The sequence below is a fragment of the Uranotaenia lowii genome, chromosome 3 (assembly GCF_029784155.1).
Source record: "Uranotaenia lowii strain MFRU-FL chromosome 3, ASM2978415v1, whole genome shotgun sequence".
NCBI lineage: Eukaryota > Metazoa > Arthropoda > Insecta > Diptera > Culicidae > Uranotaenia > Uranotaenia lowii.
The window spans coordinates 118,231,047-118,255,258 of record NC_073693.1 but is presented as its reverse complement, the minus strand read 5'-3'; the positions used below and the strand labels follow the sequence as shown (position 1 = coordinate 118,255,258).

Here is a 24,212-nt window from a genome sequence, read left to right as displayed (position 1 = left end):
CTAATTCTACGTCCAAATAAAATAAGCTAATTCTATCCAGCTATTGAGATTTGATTATTTTATAAATAAAATGTTCAAAAGTAATAGATTATATTTTTGTGAATCTAATCTGATTCTTGTTAACACGATCCAAATTTAAGTTTTAAGACTATAAACTGCAATATTTTTAATTCTCATAAGTAAACCAAAGATTATAGAATTCTCTGCAAATATTTTTTAAAGGCAAGATGACAGAATTCATTATCAGGAAATATTTTCGTTAAAAATCAATTTTATTATCATGTAGATAATATATTTTTTTAATTAAAACAGTTTTCTGCAAAATAAACTCAAATTTATCATCAAGTTTGTGATTTGAATTCTTCAACGAAATAGAAATTTTCATAGTTTTTAAACATGCGGACTAAATACGAAATATCTCGTCTTATCTTTTGCGCGAATGTGTTACATAACTCAAATGTCATTAATTTAATTATCAAATTAAACTCTGAAAAATAAAACACAACAACTTCGGCTTTTGGTTTGATGGTTTCTGAGATATAGATTGTCGAATATTGGTGGTTTTTTTTTATTCAATTGTTAATTTGTAAATTTGATTGTGAAACTCATTTAAGAGCTTAATCTGAATCTCAATTTTTAATATATACTCGGAATCTGAATTCACAAAATGAATGTTTGATATGTTTTCGAATTTCAATACGTTTTCTCGAATGTCGACCTCGAAAATGAGCTAAATCTCAATTAAAAATTAAATTTAAGAAAGTGTCCCAAAAACAAAAGACTTTTTCCTTTGATTTTGGGATAAAATTTATTAAAACAAACTTTGATTCAAATTCATTTTCCTTTGCATCCGAAAAAATGTTTTCCTTTGAATCAAAAAACGTACGTACGTTGCAATCAATTCAAAATCTCAAATATTTTTATTCAAAATTTAAAATCCCTTAGCATTTTCGTTTGATGTTATAAAATTTTTCCTTTTTCCCAAGTTATTTTGATTTGAGTTTGAAATTTATTCTTTGGTCTACTTTATTTATTTTTTTTCTTCAGAAATAGTCACCACAAATATTTAATTTTGAAAAAAAATAATAAGTTTTATTTTAAATATTTTATTTATCTTAAGTTTTGCCACTTCGCTTTCATCCAAAACATAATTTCCGGAAGTCTACCTGTAAAGAAGAGAGGAAAATAGAAAACATGTTAGTGAAATAAAATAAAAAATAAATAAATGTCTCAACTTAGGTTTCAAGATAATTTTTCATAAAAGCAAACGTCCAGTGAAGAAAAAAAGTTATTAGTGAAAAACCTTATTTTTGCTCCTCCGAAAGTGATCTTCAGTTTACTTAATTAAAAAAATGTTGTAAACTAGTGTTACTTAACGCAAAAAATGCATTGCACTTTTTGACCTCCTCCGTATGTCATAAATCGTAACGCTGTGACGGACCATTCTATGTAAATTATGTAACGCTGATGCATAACTCCCCCCCCCCCCCCTCAAAGAGTTTTAACATATTTTTTTTACTTTCTTTAAATTACATGCAACTAAAAAAGTAAATATCTTTCCAGATCTCTGTTTACACTTATTGATTGTCTTATTCAGAGCTGTTCTGTGCTTGTTTGCTGATGAGCTTTGTTAACTTTATTTTGTTCAAGGAGCATAACTTGTTTTGCAAAATATGCTTAACTTAGTAGTTTTCGTCGGTATTAACCAAAGCTGCATTTTTATTAACCATAAAGACGAATTGAGTTCATGGGAGTCTAATATTTGGGTTTAAACGGTTATTTCATGGATATTCAATACAGATCTTCAGAAATCTCTGTCAGAATCTTTATAGGAGAAAAGGGTACAAACCAGCCGTAATCATGTTTAAGCTTACAAATCTTGGCAGACTTTGATTTGCTTATCATTCCCCGGCTAAAATTGCATGGCATCGAAATAGCTGCAATTTAAATAAAGTTTTTTCGATGGAAATAAATCGTATCGTAACGATGAGCACAACTCCCCACTCCCCACTCCCCTATGTCACATTTCGTAACGCTCGAGCTTACTACCTTTTCCCACCCCCCCTCCCCCCTTCTCCTATGATCATTATGTAATAAATCGATGTCCCCTTAGGGAAAATAATGCGTATCAGAATATATGTTAAAATGCTTTAAAAAAGTGATAAAAATTCTCCCAAGCTAAGATATTTCACGTGATCTGTGCACATGGCTTTTAAAAATTCGAAAACACAATTTAAGTAAAATTATAATGCTATTGAACACTACTTCCATTATTTAAAAAAAAATCTTTATAATTTTCTATTCTATTTCTTTTATTTACTGAGGATTTAAGTTTATACTTTGCCAATCGATCATCCAAACGCAATATGGTAGTAAAATTTTGAATGTTCATTGATCCGAATTTGGTCCGCAAAAAATATCAACTTTCTCCTAAACTACTTTGACAGTGCGACTTTGACTTCCCGTGATGAGTCAGATGGCTACGCGGTGAGGAAAAACTAGCTACACCAAACCAAGATATCAATCTATCACTGCTGCGTGTCAAATCTAAAAGGTCCACTCAAAAGACGGAACGATTTTAACTTCAGCCCATAAACATACACACACACACTGAAGCACACATACATATGTTTTTAGGTAGCCCACAACACAAGTCTAAGCGAAGAAGCAAAAGCCGGTCACCGACAACGATAGTTTTTCTCTCCCTCGCCGGAAAATCACCAGAGCAGTTCCTTTTCTCATTTTTTTTTTGCTACTCCACCATCGGATTGTCCCTAGTCATGTAAAAATTTAACTTGCCGCGCGAATGATTAAAGAAAAAAAAAAGAGAGAAACAAACATGAGAGTGTAATGCGCTATCTATGTACCCCGATATCAACCCACGGAGGGTTGAAGAATAAAAAAAAAGCACCCGAGAAAAGCCGCTGCTGAGAAACTCAGTATAATGGATCACAGGTGAGTTTTATATACTTACCAACTCAGCCAAACTGGGACTGTTAAAAGTCGGGTATGGGTAGAGAACATCTCACCCTGTGCCGAATGGCAATAATCAAACTATCAACCAAAAAAAGCTAATACAATCCTCGCACTATACCATTTCTTGAGCGTTATCGGATTAGGGAGGTTCTTTCAAAGGATTAAGGATATTAAAATTTCCTTAAACTATTTTTTTTTGTTTCGATTATAGTCGTTTTACCATCATTATGGCATTCGCGACTTTATCAACGTTGTAGTTGGCGGATCGTTATTGAAAAACTTATCCGGTACAACTGTGTTCGATATTTACTCTTGGGCTCGAACTCGCGGATATCTGCTCAGGAGACAACAGGCTTGCCAACTGAGCTATACCACAAGCCCGTCGGGTATTAATATACCTTTTCACTTTTACTTTTCAATCATTATTATTGAAATAAATATTGGCTCATAAATTCTAAACCCTTTTCCCCCCCTATTTTTGAAAATAAAATCTATAAAAAAAAATAAGTTGCTTAAATTGGACCAATCGACAGTACTGAGTATCTTTATTGAATTTGCATCCCAATTTCTGTCTTGGACTTAAAATTCGGCTTTAGTTGTAACTCTTATTTTTATTTAATTCATAGTTTGTTTCTCAAAAAACTTGATTCGAAATTATTATGATTAAGTTTTGAAACACTGAATATGTTTCACAATACTACGGGGTGGTCCCAAACTTTTAGACAATAACTTAAGTAGCTTTTTTATATATTTGAAGTACATTGCTAATTTTTTGCACATAATTAAACAAATGTGTTTTGATAAATGTGATAGAAGGATTCGAATGCAACTTGAAGTTTAAAATTTGATCCACCCCATCCTGAGGAGATCGGGTTTTAATTCAAGGTGCAGTTTTTGCAAAATGTGCGAGTTCTAAGCTAAGTTAAGGTAATATAAACTGAACGTTTACTTTCTGTCAAAAACATCCACAGAAGGTTTCACTCACGATCTTTCGAATGAGCTCTAATAAATTGAAATATGTCATAAGAAAGCTGAGATATGGCCGATCAAAATTTTCGTGTTTTTTTTAAAAGGGTGACCAAAAAATTATGGCCGGCAGTGTACATAAGTCAAATCTTGCCGAGATGCCCAGATAAAGTTGAAAACTTTTCGGATTTTGTTCGAGTTTATTCAAACTATATGCTAAATCCAATTCAAAACTTCAATTTCTCTTTGTAAATTTTAATATTTTGTGTTCAAAATTGTTTTTTTAACTTAAATTTAATTTTTTTTTTCAACATTGCTGCTGTGATTAAATGAATACTTTAAATTTCCAGTTATTTTCTTCCATTTTCCTCGTGTATGTTTTTGGCACGATTTCATTCAGATTTTCCCTTTTATTTTTATTTTTCAAAAAATCGCACTGAATTACCCGAGCACATGGTAAAAAATATGGCATACTTAAGGTTAAAAATCATCGTTGTTTTAAACAACTATTTTGAAGATAACTTGCTTAAATTCGACCTTCAATAACAGCTACAGTGTCCTACCCGGGATTTCCCAAATCCCGGGAAACGCTATAAAATCCCGGGAATTTCCGGAACCGATAAAATGAGCAAGATTACTAAAAATTTACACGATGTTAATTCAAAAAATGAATCAGATTAAACAAGGAAAATGATTGTTCCACCATGATATATGGCCTAGACTTAAACTTTTATTCTAAAAACTGGATAATACATTTAATTTGATAAAAAAGGTTTTTTTTTCGTTCGAAAACTTAGTGAAAATGAGAAACATGACAAAAAATCTATTAAACCAAACAATTCCAATAAAGAAATGCCACGAAAAGAATCTTTTTGTTCTATTTCGGGGCACTCATCATTTAGAACTTCCGTTTCGCAATCTGTTGTTTGTGGCAAAATCATCGACAAAGAAATGACATATTTTTTAATAAAAGAATAGTGATCTGAAAATTTACTAAATTTATGAATAACCTGAAGCCAAGCTTATCAACTTCTATCGATAGTGAAAAATCTTTCTCAATTATTTCAAGTTTTTGCAACAAGAACTAGCCAAGTTTTTCGTTTGAAGTATTTAGTTTTTGGATCTTGGGTTTTATAATTGCTTTAATGAATTTTTGAGACATATTTTTTTCAATGTTTTCAATACTACTACCTAAAATTGTAAAATACCGTATATTTACCGTATAAGGTTTCTTATACGGTAGAGTGTTGGAATCTTCATTTTCAATTTTTTCCGGGATCCCGAGAATTTCCGGGAAAAGGATTGTCAGATTTCCCGATTCTCGGGAACGCCATAATGCCCTGGAAATGGACACTCTAATAACAGCTATTTTGAAGATATCTAGCTCAAAATCGAGACATTCAATATCATATAAGCAATTTCAAGTTGCTTCGCTCCTGTTTCAACATGTTTTGTCCCAGATATCACGGGAACACAATCATTTCGGTGATAAATGCCCTAGAAGCGACAAGCTGTCTGCTGTCCTTTCAGTTATTGGTGGCATTTTGAAAATCAGAGACACCCCTACTTAATAAAGATCTTGTAATACATTATCTGGAAATATTATCTGATTGAAAAACAGCGATCCAAAAACATGAGGGGCAATAAGATGGAAGAAATAGAAGGCAAGTGAAGCAATCGCTTTTGTATTTTTTTGGAATTTTCAACAGAGTATTCTGCCGAATTGTTGAAAAAGTCAGTATTCGGGACAGTAAAACCGTTAAAAAAAACCTTACAAAAAACGTGTAAAAATAACTGCTGCGTATGTATTACATGAATTTATGCGTAAGGTTTTAAAACATTTTTTGCAAAATTTCGCAATTGCCTCCCCTTAATGCGGCCTTGATGGTATGTCTAGGTTGAAAACGGGATCTATACAGTTATCATTTTTTTTTTCGATAAGTTTAAATTAAGATTAAGATTTAAATTTCTTCAAGATTTTTGAATGCCCTGTAAAATCCACCGCATAGAGCGTTTAGTTTTTGGAGAATCTCAAGGCACAATCTTCTGCCTCCAGTTCAATGTTTAATGTAGTGGTTGAATTATTAGTAGTTCGTGGCGGCGAAGCCTAGCCGCTGAAGTCCGAACTGTCGACGAGAATCTTGACTGGGACCAGGTGAAGATGCTGGCTCCGGATCGTCAACAGTGGAGGTCTTTTACCACGGCCCTATGCACCGGAGGATCGGCGCGGGATCATTAAGTAAGTTAAGTAAGTGTATTAGAGCCTCGCTCGATGAGCTTAGCATGATTCCAGTTATAGATAGCGTTGCTAGTTTTTGAAGCTTCACTTATTTTTTCCGGGCAGTAGCTTGCACAGTTTTGGTCCACCATACTAAAGAGGCATAAGATTTTTGATCCTATTATGCCCTGCAAATATCCAGTAGTTAATTTTCGGCCTAAGTCCTCATTTCCCTACTATTTAAGGCAGATCCATAAAGTCGTTGTAACCTTGGCCGCCACCCGTGGCGTAGAGGACAGCCTTCAAGTCTTCTAAGCCAGGGGGTATGAGATCGAATCCCGGTCACGGCATACATAGTACACGTGGGTTAGTGGTTTTAGCATTTGGAAAATGCTAGCCATCGTTTAAAAAAAAAAACCTTGGCTATTAAATGCTCTATCTGTGGATTCCACGATATCTTCGAGTCCAGTATATTTTTTATTTTCAGAGTTTTCCGTTTCACGCCATAACTTGATGAACATAATTCCTGAAATTAGCAACTTGGTCCATGGCAATCGTTCTCCTATTTCCCGGATATCCCTTATTCGCCAGATCACGCTTCACTTGGTCTAACCTCGTTTTCTTCCATCTTTGAGGGGCATATATTTTGAGTTCATTATTTTCAGCCAGTTGATATTACCAGACGATGTTTTACAAGATCTTTTTCAAATAGGTGTCTCTCTTATTTTCAAAATGAAAAATTAAAAGACATCAGATGACTTGTCGCTTCAAGGGCGTTTATCACCAAAGAGAATGGGTTCTTGTCAAAACTGTAACAATACACGTCGAAACAGGTGCCAAACAATTTGAAATTGCTCATTTGAAATCGAATTCGATGTAAGTCAAATTTGAGCGAAATATTATAAAATAGTTGTTTAAAAGAACGATGATCTTTAAGCTTAAGCATACCATTCTTTCCTCCACAAGGTCGGCAGCTCAAGACGATTTAAAAAAAAATTGTGATAAAAAAGGGCAAATCTGAACAAAATCTCGGCAAAAAATATACAAGAAAGAAGTAAAGTGAAATAAAATGAATTGAAATTTAAACTTTTTATTAAATCAGCAGCAGTCTTAAAATCATAACTAAGGATTCAACAAAAATGTATGTTTATTTTCTTATTTTATCCAAATCTTAAAATAAATTTAAAAAAAATGAGTTTTTTATTTGATTTGGCAAATAATCTGATATAACCCGGTCAAAATATGGGAAGTTTCGAACAATATCCGGGCATCACGTCCAGATTCAAATTTTTTGTTACATTTATAGGCAAGCCTGTATATTTCAAGAGAATCTGGAATAACATCAATCCAAGTTTAAAGCTATCTACTGTGAAAGATACACGGATACACTTAGATGTTTGACTGAAACCAAGTTCTCGAGGATTTTGTAGCTTTTTTAACATAACTATTGGATATTTTATAAATTATCCAAAATCATTGAAAAATTTGACAATTATGTTATTGTATATATTTTAATAATAAATATTCGGCCTAATGTTTTTTGTACTCGGCGCCGAATATTCTGTACATCTCTATTCTGGACACTGGGATCGCCGTAGAGTCAAGCGAGCTCGTGGTTCATCGTTCGCCTTCACACTCCGTCCTCCTGTACGCCGCCAAAGATGTTTCTTAAAACCAAAAAAACAACCGGTCAAACGATCGTACAGGTCATGTGAGGGCTAAGTCTTCTCGGCGACAGTTGCTTGGGGAGACTAAAGTAGGCACGACTTCCGCTGATCATTCTCCGCCGGATCTCACGGCTGGTGTCATTGTCTACAGTGCAGTCACAAAAGAGCCGAGATAGGCAAAGTCTTCGACTAGCGGGTTCGTTCAGTTTAGGATCCGCAGGCTAGCATATACTTCGTCTTGGACGTATTAATTATCAACCCAATCCTTCCTCTCATTTTAAACGATATGTGCTCACGTAAGAACTTTTACTAGACACAAAACACACGACGTATTACAGGACACGACACTTAACGTTCTTACTTAACGGAAAAAGGGTTTAAAATTACCTTTTTTGTCGACCGGTTTCGGGCTCGATGTTGCCCATCTACAGGACGATGTCCGACTGATTACTTGAAGACGATTAACGTAACCAATTTCCTACACTGCTGATGTATTCGTCGAAAGAGTGTCGCATCATGCGAACTTTTGGTTGATCAGGTTGAAAAGTGGAGATACAATCGGCGGGTCATCTTCGTTCATCAACGGTTTCTCGGCCGTGCTGATGAACATAGACTCCCAAGCGTTAAGGTGTCCAGGTTTGCGTACGCATTTTTTTTTTTAATTTGACCTTTTCCCAGTCAATGGAATGGTCAAATTCTGTTGTGTGGGCGGCCACGCTCGATTCATTGATCCTTTTGTTTTCAACGGCATTCTTATGCTCTTTGAGCCGCACTTTAAATTTACGGCGGGTGATGTACGCAAACCTGGACACTTTAACGCTTGGGAGTCTATGTTCATCAGCACGGCCGAGAAACCGTTGATGAACGAAGATGACCCGCCGATTGTATCTCCACTTTTCAACCTGATCAACCAAAAGTTCGCATGATGCGACACTCTTTCGACGAATACAGGTGTCGTGTCCTGTAATACGTCGTGTGTTTTGTGTCCAATCCTTCCTACTTCGCGTTTCAATTTGCGGTAGATCTCCTCCACCGCAGCAGATGATCTGCCGACTATGTTAATATCGTAGAAAAGGAGATAAGTTGACTGGATCTGTTGAAAATAATGCCCCGCATTTCAACCACCGCTCGTCGAATGACACCTTCTAGCGAAACGGTGAACATCATGCAAGATACACCATCGCCCTGTCGAAGCCTCCTGCACGATTCAAATGAACTCGACACGGTCGATCGTATCGTATGCGGCTTTGAAGTCGATGAATAGGGGAGGAGCGGGCTATATGCGCCTATTAAGCAGAATACTGATTTAATCAAATATTACATCGAATATGTGTACAAAAACTATATACACATGAGCAGACATCTGTTTTTCTATACATTGGAGTTATTTTTATGTTAAAATCTCTTTCCGTTTTTGAGAAATTGATTTGATTACAACTGTTGTCAAAAACGCCGAACCTCAAGCCGTGCTGGCTAAACGCGCCTATTTATGTTTTAGGTAAAATTTCAGTTTTTTTTTGCGATACTTCCGTATAATTTCATTGGAAATGCTAGAAACTGATAACATTCATACGACAAAGCTGAAGTTTTATAAAAATCTATGTCTTTTATAACTTTATGGAATAAACAAAAAAATCATACATTTATTCTATTTAACCTGTTATTTAAGGGTAGTGGCATTTTACAAACATGATGGGGGCAAACAAAAACACTCTCTTATTCCACTTTCCCATCATTATGAAACCATCATAAAAGCTTAAATTTGTTTTACTTCTAAGGTTCATTTGAATAAGAAACAAAAACCACCCAACTTTTTGTTTTGAGCTTCTTTACGAGAAAATTTTAAAAGTCAAAATATTACATCAAAAGGTATCAAAACCTTGCATGAATTTTTAAATTTTTTTGAGTTAGTTTATTCATAAAATACTTTCTTGCCTTATGTTCAAAGCGTATCACCCTCAAAATGCATTGATTAGATTTGTTGTCTTGTCAGCCATTTCGTCAAACGGCCGTAGGGTCATTTAACCCGATAGGCCCATTTTGGAAACCTTTCCCCTAGATGGTGCGTAGGGACTTGGTGTTCACTGCATTTTTGGAGGATTTGCCGTAATGTGAAGATCTGGTCCGTCGTAGACCGTCCCTTATGAAGCCGGCCTGATGACTTCTCACGAATCTATTTGCTTGTGGCGTCAGGCGGCGGAGTAGAATTCGGGATAGCACTTTGTAGGCGGCATTATGCCGAGTCAAGTAAATTTCCTAAATATTTTACCTGCGATTCGGAATTTATCACTTTTCCATCTAATGTTAGAGGTTGAAGTGCAATTTTTCGTCTCATAAATGACCCAATTTTCTGGTCTTAGACCCAGAGAAGCAACAAATTCTTAAAGGATTTTTTGAATACCGTTTATTATAATTTTAACATTTTACTACCTGGGTGAAACACAGAAAAAATATGAAGAAATCCAAAACATTGTAACATAAAGTTCAAAAAGAATCATTCAATTGTTATGTTAGTTGCCCAATTTCTACCTATCCTTTACTACCTCAAGGTATTAACTTCGTGTATTACCTTATATCCCTTCAACCGTTTCACCATTTTCTCAAAGAGGAATAAATAAAACTTATGATATTTGAGTCGTTCCATAATAATTTATAAGATGTGTACCTACAAGATTTGAAAAATAGACGATATTTGCTTCAAACAATGCAGAAGTAGGTATTTCATTGCGTTTAATCGTCAGTATTGTTATTAAGTGTTTTTTCGTCTCTCGTCGTCTGCCACAGGTGATCTCGAGCCTTATCGCAATGAATTCAATTAACTCCCGAGGGAAAAAAAATTAACGATCTCCAACGTCTCAACGAGGACCAGCTGATCCACCCTACCGCTCAGTTCCGCTCAGCACCGATCATCATCGTCATGAATGTGCTTTTCTTCTACCTTAAGAAGGGGGCTCTAAAATTCGCTCAAACTCTCTCGCCGTGGCAGGTTGAAGCATTAGCTGGATAAGCTGGAAAAAACATAGGCAGGTACGAACTCTTTAACGTTCCATGCTGGAAAATGTATTTTTTTTTTTGCCTCCGCGCCCGAGCGCGGGCTCTGACTCTCTCTCGTACGCGCCACACCGACACCGGCCGCTTTTCGATCCCATGTTTTCTGCTGTGCCATGTGCCATGCCATCATCGTCATCATGATGTTAGAGCGTCGCGTCGCCGTCAACCGCGCTCGTGCTCCTTTTTTTCTTCTTTCTATGTTATATGCTTGTCGCTCATCGAGAGTAGTTTTTTTCTGCTGTTCGCTGCTGTTGTGTTTTGTTTTCTTTGGTTGTATTTTATTTTTCTGCTCCCATGCCACCTGAAAAACTGCTGCGACGACCAGACCAGCAAGTGGCAAGTGTAGCGAGCAGGCAAGAGCAAACGAGCAGAAGTCGAGGAGGCACAATCGGAGGCAGATCGGCGGACTAACTATCACGCGGACCTCGTGTAGGTATAATGGTCGTGAGCAATTTGTTGTGTGTACATAAGTCGCCTAAATAGTTAGGTATTTTAGTTTGGTTGTTGGTTTGTTGTCAAGGATACGCTACACACATCGCGCGGTTACCGAAGTAACGCAAAATACAAAACAGTTCCAATCGGTACGTTCGCCTGTTCGCAACCTAGCAAGGATAATACCTGCTTTGGGTAGCCGTGCTCTGGAAAAAGGCCCGTATGGTGGCGTGTGGTATATCGCGGTCTTTCCGAATAGCAAGTGTTTGAACCCCCTCTCGGTCCTTCCGCTGCTTCCGGTAAGGTTCTTGGTGCCTGGGAATAAAGTAGCCTAGAACCAATTGCTGCTTGCCTCGCGTGGAATTTGTTTGTTGAATTAGTGGTGTGCAGTGGCAGGAGGTGGCTCCTCTCGGAAGTCGTCGCACCGCGTTTCTTGGAGGGGGAAAAGGACTCTTCCGAAAGGCTCAGCAGGACTCTTGATACCAGCAGCAAGCAGAAGTAGTGTGAACTCCTACCTGTACTCACGAGTGAGCGAGCAAGCGAGGGTAGACTTTAAACCCCGGCGCTCATGGCCAATAATCATTTGATTTTGTGAATTACCAAGATTTGGTTCGGATTCCAGCTTTAAAGGATAACGAGCGCTCACCGGAGCCACACACGCCACAGGACAAACGCCTCGGATTAGAGGGCTCTACTAGTGCGTCGAAACAGACCTTGCTTGGTCGACCAGCATTTGGCCAGCAGTAGTGCTTCTGCTATTATGGTGGACTCGCGTGTTCTCAAGATCCTCCCTTCAGTTGTTCAGTTTTTTATCCTTGGTTTTCCCATATCTGTGAACTAAATCCATCCAGTTATCCCAAAAGTGAAATTTCATTTTTCCCTGTGTAAAAGTATATGTTAAAAATTGGATTTTGTTTTTCTGTTAAACATTTTCCACGTGGTAACCAGTGAGTTGAAAACATAAAATTACCCCAATCACCAACCAAAAATCGCATTCGTCGGTCGAGTTCTATCGTCAAGTCAAGTTCTTCCAGCGAGCGGCAGAAGCCTCATTGTCTGAAATAAATTTTCCGGTCACGGTGCTATGGTTTCGTAAGTATTACTTGATTTTTTCCACACACCTTAATCTAAGTGAATTCGGCGAGACGATCATACATTATTAATGAGCTAAAAATCTTTTGAAATTAGCCTTTCCAAGCTTGTTTCTGTTCACACAATACACTAAATTATAATTTAAAAAAGAAAAAAAAACTGTGGTAGATAATGATAAAATAATCCATTTGCGCCAAACACATGAGCTGAGCGACAATAAAATCAATCTACTAAGAATTAAATCCAGTCGAAGAACCCGATACCCGGTTCTTAAAACAAAAACCCCGCGATAGACGCCAATGAATCCACATGTCCTGCCACGGTTCAGTGAGTCGATCCGCGGAAGAAGGTTCGTTGCTTCTGCTGACCCGACCATCAATCGGTGATGGTCCGGTTCTGCTGTGGTGTGAATCGGATCCAATTGATGGACTCCTGCTGCTGGTCAATCGACAAGGAAGCTTGAACCAGATACACTCCATTAACCTTACGCTAAGCATGATGTTTTGGCAGAATGTCGGCTTCAGCCGGTCAATTCCTATGAGTCAGACCCCGGTTAGCGCTTAGAACAGTGCCAAAGTCGACATGTTTTGTCATGGACTTCCGATTTGCTTATCGTATTAACACTTTGTAGTTGGTTTACATATGTATGTATGTCTGACAAGTTCTTTAACCGGTTAATCAATGAACATTTATAAAGTATGCCCGGCAGATGTATCTGTCATTTTAACAGATTTTTTTTTTCATTAGTTAACTTTTTTTGTATTTGGAGCTGTGAATACAGTGAGTCACAACATTAAGTGAACACCAACTTGTTTGTATGCTTAATTGAGTTTGTCGGCGTTGGACAAAAAAAAATTCAAAAAAGTACTTGTCAATAATTAAATATACTACATTTAGCCAGCGGCTTTGGCGTAGTGGTTAAAGCTCAAGTCTTCAACGCCAAGGTTCATGAAATCGAATCCCGATCATGGCATACATAGTACACTTTCTGTGGTCTAGTGGTTTTAGCATTTGTGAGATGCTAGCCATTATAACTTCGAAAGATGTACGCTTAGAGTTAAGGAAAGAAAATCTCTTCAAAGAAACATGAAGTTTCACTGAGATCCTATGTGTGTGTGCTCGTTTTTTTTTTTTAACCCTTAGATCCAAAGGGGTATAAGTGCAAAGAAGCTAATTTCGAGAAACACGCTTTTAAGTTGTTCTATTTGACCATTTTCCATACATTTTTCGAAACTTTGTATTTTTCATTTGAACTTAAAAGTATGTAAACAAAATATGAAAAATCTGGAATAATCACTAAGTATAGTTTGAAATATGAAAAATCGTTTGGCTACGTTAAATCAAAATCGATCATTTCTGCACTTATACTCCTTTGGCTCTGTGAGCCTCATTTTCTTTCTAATTATTAAAGAATTAAAACTCAAGGAAATCCTTTTTATTTCATATGGAAAATCTAGCCAACAAAAGTAGAAATTTACGTTAACTATCGAATTGAGTATTGACATTCATGAATGCATGTGAATAGAGTGTCCATCCCGGGATTTTCCGACCTGCAATTCTCGGGAATATAAAAAATCGGGATTTCCCGTATCCCGGAAAACCCCGGTTTTCTCAAATCCAACAAATAGAGCTAAAATTTCAGAAGTTTACACGACTTTAATTGGAAAAAATGGCTAGGTTCAGGAAAGAAAAAGATTGTTAGACTTTTATAGTTTAAAAAAAAAAAAACATGGTTATATCATTGAATTTAAGAAAAGATTTCGTTTGTCTGAGAACCCAGTGATAAAAGTCTAAAATGACAAAGAATCTGTTACCAAAAATCGACAATAATTGAAAGTAATTAGTAGTTATCGGAAATTTTTAAGAGATCTTAAGAATAATCTGAATTTTAGCAAGTAAATTTCTATCAATAGTGAGAAATCTTCCTCAATAATTTCAATGTTCTGCAGAATAATGCAATCATTTATGTCGGTCAATATATTAATACACTCTATTTATTGAAACCATTTTTCATAAATACACTGATTAACTAAGTATATGATTTTCTTTTTTGAAAATTTATTTTCGGCATATCGGCGAAAATGTATATTTTTGGAGAAAGAATATCAGAATTGAAAATTGAATGATGGGTAGAAATGTTAGAAGAAAATTTACAGATGCTGAAAAGAGCGAAAGAGCATTTTCTATTTTCTTTTCTATCCATCATTATCAATTTTCAGTTCTAATATTCTTTCTCCAAGAATATAAATTTTCACCGATATGCCGAAAAAGGATTTACAAAAATCAATTAAACGGTGGGTAACTTATCATAAGGATTATATGTTTTTCTTAAAGTATTACAAGCTTAAAGTTATTTCTCTCCCACTTAAGAGCCCTCATATGAATCCGAATTTTCAAACATTTTTAAGCATAATTCAATATTGTGTATCAAACAATTTTAATGTATTAAAATACAATAAGCCATTTAAAACCGATTTTTATTTGATTTTTTACATTACTTCATCAAAATTCAAGATATTGAAAAAGTTGTTTCTTGCCTTCACTTTCATAGTAAGAGTTTTCAACCTTCTAGACAGCTTACATTATAAAAGAAGTAAAATTTTGTAAGGAAATTTATGGCATTTTTTAAAACTTCTGATTGTTTAAAAAGTGTAAAACGTTTCACAATAATAAATTAGGCGAAATAATTTTAAAATACCACATGTAAATATTTGTTTCGTATGTAGTAGGGGAGAATGAGGATACTTGATCCCTGGGGATATTTGATTCCTTAGCTATATCTTGAACCTGGAATGTCTTACAAAGATCAAATGTTCTAGAAAAATGTGCCAAAATGAGCAAAATAACAATGCTTGTAGTTTAAAAATTTTTAACAAAATAATTGTTTGAGTAATTGAATTTTGTTTGAAAAATTTCACAAAATGTAACTTGAAGATCTTTTTTCATCACTTTAAAATGTTCCTTACATGGGAAAATTATGAAAAAAATATTTGTTCCAATGTATCAATCGTTCGATCGTAAAATTAACTTCATAATGCCATATTTTCAAAGCAATGGAAAACTCTCAACTTTTTTCAGAAAAAGTTTTCTAAAATGTTGATTATGGGTACAATTGATCCCCTAGAGTTTGGTACAATTGATCCCCCTTCCAAACGGCATATTCTTCTTCTGAATTGATTGTTATGATTGCTGATTACGAAATTACTAATATTTATCCAAAAACTAATATTTATCAAAAAATTGTCTGGAGAAAAGAGCAAAAATAATTAATTTTCTCTTAATTATAAAAAATAGCGCCTTTGAGTATGAATGTCTTTAGCGTTGAGACAAAGTTATAGAATTTTCTTCTTATGTCTGCTATAAATTGTGAAATGAGAACAAACATGACCAAAATAGTCAATTAACATTCTATCTTGGGGTTTTGTTTGATTTTTATACAAGGATTAGGGCTTCCTGAATAAAAGATCAAGTCTCCTTCAATAGGGGATCAAGTCTCCCCTAACTTCAGAAAAATCGCAATTTTTTTACTCCCACGAAAATGCTCCTAGTTCATCAACGGGTTCAAGTATTGATCTAATTTTTTGAGCATAGAAACTTGAAGTTACAAGCTGTCAGAAAATGTCAAAGACGGCGAGTTGCTAAATTTTTCCAGAAAGATATGGTGAAAATAAGAAAAGGGGATCAAGTATCCCCACTCTCCCCTACAGGGTAGAATATCTCCTTTTTACTTTTTCCCGGGAACCCGAGAATTTCCAAGAATGAGTCATCGGATTTCCCGATGCCCGGGAACCCAAAAATGGACACCCTACATGTGAATATGGCAGTTAACCAAGGTTTATGGGTACAGTCGATACAGTGGTCTTCAAAAATTTAAACTTAGCTATGAAAAATTTTCATTTTTTTATTGATTGATTGTTGGATAAGGAATTCAAAGCAGATTATAAAACGTTTCAATTTTGGAGGAGATGTCAAAAAGCCAACTATGGATTTTCAGATTCAATCCTTCAACTCTTAACTTTTTTAATATTTGGGGATATTCTTTATTATCTGATAATTTGCGCCGGGGGTCTTTAAATCTTCCCCAAAATGGAAAATTTGGTTCATTTTTACGAATGAAAAACACATATATTTTTTCAGATTTCTAACATTTTTATTTTCGAGTTAGATTGGGTTCGATGTTTTTGAAAATAAAATAAAACCTTATTTCAAAGCTATATATACAGCTATTATGAATTTTATATAAAAAATTGTAAATATGCTTTAAAGGGTTTCTAAAAGTACCGCCTGCAATGTTCCTGTGAATATTCTGTACAAAAAAAAACCCATTGTATAGCTTAACTCTCGAATTCTCAAATTTCATTTGAGAACACCAAAGTGAGCCAACAACTCCATGAAGAGTCATGAAAAATAAATCTATTTATCTGCATCGATAACAAACATTGGTCGATCAACTGCACTCACATTTCTAAAAGTTCCTTCAAATTGAAATAGCTCACATATAAAATTCGGATTTCAAACTTCATTCTTAAATTTATATTTCGATTCACGGGATCAGTTTTAAATTTTTTTTTTCTTTAATGCATCGTTGAAAATGTATTTAAAAAAATATAGATTTAGAATCTTTAGTTCTTCTGAAAATTGAATTTTACAATTTGCATCACCATAGAACAGATTTATATGGTAAAAGGTATTCTTTGTGATTTTTAAGCTTTATCTTTGATGTATGTAATAATATGTTACTCTGTTATGAATTTCGGTTTTCAAATTCCTATATGTATTGAAATGATTACATTTTACCAAGATAAATTGTATCACACTGAACGGAAAAGGCTGAGTGATGAACTCTCAACGAACGAATTAAATCTCTCATTTTAAAAATAGCATACGATAACACATATTCATAATTCTTTTGATCTTTCCTCAGAATGTAAACAAGAAGAACTTGTTCTTTCCTCAGAAGAATAAATTTGGGATTAAGAAATAAAAATTCGAAAAAAACAACTCTAAACTCTTAACTTAGGACTCTTTTTAGAAACATAGAATTGATATTTGAATCTTGATCTTGTACCGGAATCTGTAGATATTGTTTTTTAACTCCATGATTCGGTATTTGAAAAATAAAATCCTGCATAATGTGCATTTTTTTTTTTGAATAATTACATAAATCGACTCCCTGGTCTCGATTTTGAAAAATCAACCAAATTTTGATTTAATATTCTTACTATAAGTTTACTACGCTTTGATTGATTTTGTAAATTTGTATTCCGGCATATCGGTGAAACAATAAAGTATTCTTGGAGAAAGAATTTCAGAATTGAAATTTCTCTTAAAAATGATGAGTAAAAAAGTATGATGAAAGTTTGACAGGTGTTAAAATTAGCATATTTCTTCAAGAATTCACATTTCATCGATATGCCAATATTGAATTTTTAAGAATTTACATTTTGTATTTCATGACGCGAAAATTCAGATTATTTTTGAAGGATTAATCACCGTAATTTATATTTGTAGATTTAATTTAGCGGCCTAGCGGTGGAAAGTGATGCTCTTTTTAGTAGGGAAATCTTAAGATTATGAATTTTTTTTTATATAGGTGGATAGAAGGTTACATGAAATGAAAGATGTTGAAAATGAGCGGGTAGAATTTATTCAGAGGCATATCATCACATATCAAATTTTTGTTCCTCACGGGCCTACTACTATGAAGCGGTATTACCGGTAACGAAAATTTGATATGTGATGATTTGCTTCTAAATAAATTCTATCCGCTCATTTTCAACATCATTCATTTCATCTAACCTTCTATGCACCTATATAAAAAAAAATTCATAATCTTTAGATGTCCCTACTAAAAAGGACATCACTTTTCACCGCTAGGCCGAAAAATTTGATCTACAAATTCAGATTATTGTTTGAAAATTTCTGAAGCACACAGATTTTTTTTTGTAAAACATTTAGAATTTCTTTATTGCTTCTCGGCCTAAAGGCTAAAATAAAGAATATCATTGCAAAAAAATTGTGAATGATGTCTTTACACATCTTGAAGTCATTTTGTAGAGTAGAGTTTCCTTCCAAAAAACTGATTTTAATATTTTTTTATACAGACTCCGTTCGATTTTGACAATATTCGATTTTGGCAACATCAAATTTACGGGTGTGTTGCCAAAACAAACGGGGTCTGTATTTGAATTTAACTACAAATTTTCAAAAACAAACAAAATCTGATAGTATCCTGCGCAGAATTTTATTGCAAAATTATACCTAAACTCATCATCATCATGCCATGATAACAAAATTTGGTATCATTTTGCCCGAATGAATGTGGAACAAAGCCAGAATTTGGTTCCGCATTTACATATGTCGATACCATAATCATGCCAAGTGAAGGTTTCACTGAAACCTTAATGATACCTGGTTTTACCACCATTTTAAAATGAATATTGAGATCAAAATTTGGCATCGTTGTGCTTTAAAAATTCCTTGAAAAATTATGGCTAATCAAGGTATCAAAATGAAACTAGAATAGATTAAATTGCAGTTCCTTTGCTAAGAAAATCAAAATTTGGTTTTAAGTGCCTAGTTAAGCTATCATGTTATAAATTCATCCAAAATTCCCTTTTCTAAACAGACATTACAAAATGGTGTTCCCTGTGCAATGATACCTGAAATATACCTCATTTGCCCATGTCTGAGAAATCAACACTAAAAATGCGCGCTATGCCGATAATTTCTGAATTAGTTTTTTTAATTGTAGCTAAATTAATATTTGAAAAAGATTTTTCATAAAATAAAATGCCAAATCATGCCACCATCAGGATCTCACTTTTCTGCTCTATGACAATTAATGAATCTTAATGATGCCTTGTTTAGCTATCGTGGAAAAACCGGCACCCTAAAGTGCTACTGTTTACTTTAGTGTTGGTTTTCCATCATTGTTTTAAAATATTTATACTTTAATGAAACCTTATTTTGCTATTGGGTGAATTGTGACGCTCAATTATGTTATCATTTTGGTATCGAAAACTCATTTTGGTTACACTTTGATATCGATTTAGGCATCAAAGTCTGCTCGGGCTTGAATATAGCTGCGTTGTTTTTTTTCCGTAAAGTGTAGAGTTCTTGTTTTTTTTGCTTATTACGAAAAAGAAATTTCGCTTAAATAATGATGATTTTTTGGACACCAAATTTCAGATTTAAGTATCAGAATTCATGATCCTATTCTTTGGTACTTGATTCAAAACTGACTTATCAGATAAAACTATTTTAAATTCCATTTCATTTGTCTAGATTTATTTTGGATTTCAAAAATTTGAAAGTAGGAATTTTTTTAATCTAGATTTTTTCAATGCATTGATTTGATTTTTTTTTAAGTTTATTAAAAATCAGCTTATGGAAAATTTGGTCACTAATGCAGAACATGCTTTAAACAATTAACTGCCGACAAGTTGCTAATAATTTTCAATTTGTCTTCGAAATATACACGAGTTTTCCTGTCCATTTGTTCAGTTTTGGTACAATATGGGACTATGTACATTGGTATTGTATTGCAAGAGTTTTCAAACATGAAATTAGAAATAAACATGAAAATTTAGCCTTTTATTATCGGAAAAAATCCAAATAAATATGAATTAAGAACTTTGAAACCTCCAAAAAAAAAATAAAATAAATAGCTATGTACTTATGCTAGTACTCTATATTTTTGTTCCTGTTTTAATATATTATTAAATGGTCAATTCCCCATTTCAGATTCATTCCCCTTAGTATACCATTAATCTTTTCAAAAGCTGTTGCAAACCTATAATTTACCCATCAACGACACTAAACTTCCGAACAAGGTCATCCCAAAAGCCATGACAAAATTAAACATTTAGTCGTTGCATTATTTAGAAGGTTGCTAGCTAGCTACTCAACTAGCTAGTCGTTATTACAGGCTTTCAATCAAAACTTCAAATAACCAGATAATTGTTTCAACCTATAAAGATTAGTAGAGGAGTGGCCGCAAATTTACAATGATTTTTTTTTTATGAAACGAAATGATAGAAGGAAAGAAAACATACGTAAACCTATTGGATACATCAAGTGGGTAGGCGACATCACGAAAGGTTGCTCGCACATGTGATGAGGCACCAGACCGTCTTCATTCAATAGCTTTTTTTTCGCTTCAACCTTTTTCAATAGGCTGCAGGTGGACTCATTCATCCTACAGACAGTCCGGACCGAGGTGAATTTAGTTGAATTAATTATAAACCGTCAGTGGGGAAAGATATTATTTATCCGTAAGTTCAGTGATTTCTTTTGTGTGATTGAACTCTTAAAATTAAATAAAACAATTGAATACAACAATTGAAAATTTAAGAATAAACAATGTGATACCAAAATTTGAAATGAGTTTTCATTTTTAGTTTAAATACTTTAAGAATTATAAACGATTGCAGAAAACTGAATTACTGGCTTTTAAACTTTGTGACTTTCTGATATTTCCACTTTCTGATATTTTGACTCCCTGATATTTTTAGACTACCTGACACTCTAACTTTCTGACTATTTGACTTTTCGACTAATGACTTTCTAATTTTCTGTTTTTCTGGCTTTCTGACATTGAAAAATTCTGAATTTCTATCTTTTGACTTTCTTACTTCAGACTATCTGGCTTCCTGACTATCTGTCTTTTAACTTTTCTGACTCCCTGGCTATTTACCTCCTGGCTATCGGGCTTTTTGACTTTTTGTGTATTCGACTTTCTGCATTTCTGATAGTCTGACTTCCGTACTTTCTGGCTTCCTGACTCTCTAATTTGTATTGACTTCCTGCCTTTCTGACTGTCTGACTGCATGACTTTCTGACTTCCGGACTTTCTAACGTTCTGACCTCCTGACTTTCTGGATTTTTGACTTTCTGACTTTCTGACTTTCGGACTTTCTGACTTTCTGAATTCCTGACTTTCTGACCTTCTGACTTTCTGACTTTCTGACTTTCTGACTTTCTGAATTTCTGAATTTCTGACCTTCTGACTTTCTGACTTTCTGACTTTCTGACTCCCTGATTATCTGACTTTCTGAATTTCTGACTTTCTGACTTTCTGACGATCTGACTTTCTGACATTCTGACTTTTTGTCTTTCAGACTTCCTAACTTTCTGACTTTCTGACTTTCTGACTTTCTGACTTTCTGACTTTCTGACTTTCTGACTTTCTGACTTTTTGACTTTCTGGCTTTATGACTTCTTGATTTTCTGACTTTCTGACTTTCTGACCTTCTGACTTTCTGATTTTCCGACTTTCTAACTTTCTGATTTTCTGACTTTCCGACTTTCTGACTTTCTGACTTTCTGACTTTCTGACATTCTAACTTTCTGACATTCTGACTTCTTGACTTTCAAACTTTCTGACATTTTTACTTTCTGACTTTCTGATTTTCTGACTTTCTGACTTTCTGACTTTCTGACTTTCCGACTTTCTGACTTTCTGACTCTCTGACCATCTGACTTTCTGACTTTCTGACTTTCTGACTTTATGACTTTCTGACTTTCTGACTTTCTGACCTTCTGACTTTCTGATTTTCAGACTTTCTGACTTTCTGGTTTTCTGACTTTCTGACTTTCTAACTTTCTGACTTCCTAACTTTTTGAATTTTCGACTTTCAGACTTTCAGACTTCCCGACTTTCTGACTTTCTGACCTTCTGAATTTCTGACATTCTGACTTTCTGACTTTCTGACTTCTTGACTTTCTGACTTTCTGACTTTCTGACCTTCTGACTTTCTGATTTTCCGACTATCTAACTTTCTGATTTTCTGACTTTCTGACTTTCTGACTTTCTGACTTTCTGACTTTCTGACATTCAAACTTTCTGACATTCTGACTTCTTGACTTTCAAACTTTCTGACATTTTTACTTTTTGACTTTCTGATTTTCTGACTTTCTGACTTTCTGACTTTCTGACTTTCTGACTTTCCGACTTTCTGACTTTCTGACTCTCTGATCATCTCACTTTCTGACTTTCTGACTTTCTGACTTTCTGACTTTATGACTTTCTGACTTTCTGACTTTCTGACCTTCTGACTTTCTGATTTTCCGACTTTCTGACTTTCTGACTTTCTGACTTTCTGACTTTGTAACTTTCTGACTTCCCAACTTTTTGAATTTTCGACTTTCAGACTTTCAGACTTCCCGACTTTCTGACTTCCTGACCTTCTGAATTTCTGACATTCTGACTTTCTGACTTTCTGACTTCTTGACTTTCTGACTTTCTGACTTTCTGATTTTCCGACTTTCTGACTTTCTGGTTTTCTGACTTTCTGACTTTCTGACTTTCTGACTTTCCGACTTTCTGACATTCTAACTTTCTGACATTCTGACTTCTTGACTTTCAAACTTTCTGACATTTTTACTTTCTGACTTTCTGATTTTCTGACTTTCTGACTTTCTGACTTTCTGACTTTCCGACTTTCTGACTTTCTGACTTTCTGACTTTCTGACTCTCTGACTCTCTGACCATCTGACATTCTGGCTTTCTGATTTTCTTATTTTTATTTTCTGATTTTCTGACTTTGAGACTTTCTGACTTTCTAACTTTCTGGCTGCTCACTTTTTGATTTTCTGACTTTCTGACTTGCTGACTTTCTGACTTTCTGACTTTCTAGTTTTCAATTTTCTGGCCATCTGAATTTCCTACACCTCTCTTAATTTCTTTAACTTTCTGGTTTTCTGATTTTCTGACTTTCTACATTTAAGATTTTCCGGTTTTCTGATTTTCAGATTTTCCTACTTCCTAACGCATTTCAGAATTTTCTCGTATTTTTCTTTATCGACCGTTTAATATCCTACCTACATGGATAAGTAAGTAGATATGTGTTATAAGGCAATCAGCTCGAAGACGCCATCACGGCGTGGTCGCAGTCAGGTGGAAAAAACGTCGTAAAAGCAAATAAGGAACTGCCGCTTTAAGGAGTTCATTCTTGTGCTCGTATCATAGCAGAGTTATGCTAGTATCCGTATTTTAAATTATAAATGGTTGACTGCCTCACCTTAAATAAATTATAATATCTGATACTTGTTCTATTACTTGTATCATCCAATTTCACTTTATTAAATCCTGGTGTTTAAAAAAAAATTAACTTGATACTAAAAAAAAAAAGTAAAAGCATATGTCCGAGGAACTTTTCCTCCATTTTTTCCACCGAACACAGCAAAAATGAAAGCAAACAATCGGGTTTCCTCCCGAGTGATGGTGATGATAATGAAAATAAATAAAGAAGTCAGACGCGACACGCAAGGATTTCATTGCCGGGAATAACAGGGATATTTATGTGTCCGGTGTCATCGGCGATTCAGGACGGGATCCGGCTTCGGATGGTTGATGGTCGATGAAATCATTCCATGCGTGCCGTGCTCTTTATGATCCACGCGCCACTGATAATGCCGTCATTAGGCCCTGTGTGTGAGTGTTCCTGGTCGAAAAAACTGAAACAAAAATCCACGAAAAATCGCGTCCAATAGTGTTCATCAACAACGTGTTCGACAACGACTATCCACCTTGTTTCGGGAACAGGTTCGTCTCCGGGAAAGGAAAAAAGGCCAGAATGAGACACCAAAAGTAGGAAAGTTTGCCACAACCAATTATCGAACCTTGGCACTGGGAGAATTCACAGTCGTTGTTTGATATCATTCTGTGGATCTTTTCGTGCCATCGTTTAAATTTGGTCGAAATCAGCGATGCGTGTCCTTTTGGTTTGGTTCAGCTTGTGTGTAGTGCTTGTTTTTCCCCTGTACTGATCGGTGTTTCTAGTGTTGAGTGAAAAAATGAAAAATAA

At 34.8% G+C, this 24,212-nt stretch overlaps 1 protein-coding gene across 2 annotated transcripts in view; it reads left to right on the top strand.

Annotated features, from left to right (window-relative positions):
- Nucleotides 1-11,248: 11,248 nt before the first annotated feature.
- The window catches only part of LOC129756647 (uncharacterized), an 80,873-nt gene continuing 67,909 nt past the window's right edge, over nt 11,249-24,212 (top strand). For both annotated transcript variants that reach the window (XM_055753569.1, XM_055753568.1), the window contains exon 1: nt 11,249-12,402. The gene's annotated coding sequence lies outside the window, so the exon portion shown is untranslated. The remainder of the gene's footprint in view (nt 12,403-24,212) is intronic.